Raw genomic sequence first — 1,593 nt, forward strand, 5'->3', positions numbered from 1 at the left:
TTTTAAGAAGACCACATCGGCTACCCAGGATGTCACTGCAATCACCCAGATCCTCTTCATCATCTGCAAACACGGAGTGCCATCACTCAGCGTCACGGCAGTCAATGCTGACCTCTTCCGCAATGACGCCCTCCTCAGAAGAACTGTGGCATTCCACTCGGTCCCGGTCTAATGCCAGATGTTGCCGCCGGCATCACCCCTGGCACCTAGAAAACCAGAGATGCTGCCATTGTGACCACAATGCGACCATTGTGCCTGGAAGCAGTCGCCCGCTCACAAACTATTCTACACACCTCAAAAATAAGTGCTGCTATGGTTTGCTGCTCATCGCTCACCTTGCCCAACAAGCTCTGCGTGGAGATTCTGCTTGGCATGTAGTTTTGTGAGTCACATTACGCCTTCAAAACAGAGCGTTAGCTAGACACATAGGTGCCAACAGGGGCACGTTCCCTTCATTGCTGCGTGCAAATCTACCTTCTCACAGTGCTCTGCTCGCCTCATCCCTTTGGTGTCCAGCTCCTTATTGCGCATCTGCAGCAACAATAATACAAAGTCAAACGGGTGCTGACAAATACCCTAGCCAACACCGAACCTTCTCCATTCCAACTTCTTCGCTCCACTAACCTTGTTGATCTGTGCTTTGTGCTCTGACCTGCCAGGCTGACACAGCAACATCAGTGAGTTAAAAGAAAAAAAAAAAAAAAACAGACAGACAGTAATACCCCTAATTAGTATGCACCCTTCCCTCTTCTTTCCTCTACCCCAATAGCCGCATGCCTGACTCATCCTTTCCCCCAGCAGGCTAACATGGATCTGCTCACCTCCCATGCTGCGCCTCCGGGGTCAGCATCCATGTCAGGCGCCTGCTCGTACAGTCGGTCCTTCTCCGATGACTCAGGAACCAAACATTTGATGCCAGGCCCCCCTTGGGAAAGTGTGGAGAGGCACACAGATGTTACATACTGCTTTCCAAAAGAAAGAGCCCACCATGCAAAACAGACTAACAAATCCCTTGGACTGACTCACATACTCAGGCAACACAGAGACCCCAAAACCACAAAACCCAAACGATCGACCTCACCTCCCCCGTCACGGCCCACAATGCCGTCCACTCGCCTTTCTTGTCATGCCTTGCTCACCTGTCCTGCTCAGCCCAGACCTATTACTTAAGCTGCAATAATAAGTCAATCCACCTGCCGACACACAAAAATTACAGTTACTGCCAGATGACTCAAATATAGGCAAAGACCAATAGGCCAAACACCAAAAGAGCTACAAGTAGCAAATGACCATGGCTGGTGTAATGACAGACTCTTCCTTCACGGATAAATAACTCCTAAATGACTCCATGAACTGCAGCACGAAGAACCCCTCGGTGGACAGCATGCTCGCGTGGGAGCACTGACATATACGGGACAGGACACTGAGCTGCCGGAAGCTGCTTGCACACACGATGCTACTAACAGATAACACTGCACTATAAAGCCTGGGCACAAAGGGAGGCACTGAGGGTGCCACAAAGTGCACAGGGAGGTGCTGGAGACCTCAGGGTTCCAGTGGGTATATTTTTATGTACCTTAACGTACCTAATGC

At 50.3% G+C, this 1,593-nt stretch overlaps 1 long non-coding RNA gene across 1 annotated transcript; it reads right to left on the minus strand.

The window, feature by feature from the left end:
* Positions 1–491: 491 nt before the first annotated feature.
* Positions 492–1,147, minus strand: LOC309600967. The gene is made up of 4 exons (XR_014230508.1): positions 1,082–1,147; positions 822–925; positions 625–660; positions 492–531 (listed from the first exon to the last, which is right to left on the minus strand). It is a non-coding gene; the product is annotated as an uncharacterized lncRNA (long non-coding RNA).
* Between the last annotated feature and the right edge of the window lie 446 nt (positions 1,148–1,593).

This window comes from Platalea leucorodia (assembly GCF_965183815.1).
Source record: "Platalea leucorodia genome assembly, chromosome: 26".
NCBI lineage: Eukaryota > Metazoa > Chordata > Aves > Pelecaniformes > Threskiornithidae > Platalea > Platalea leucorodia.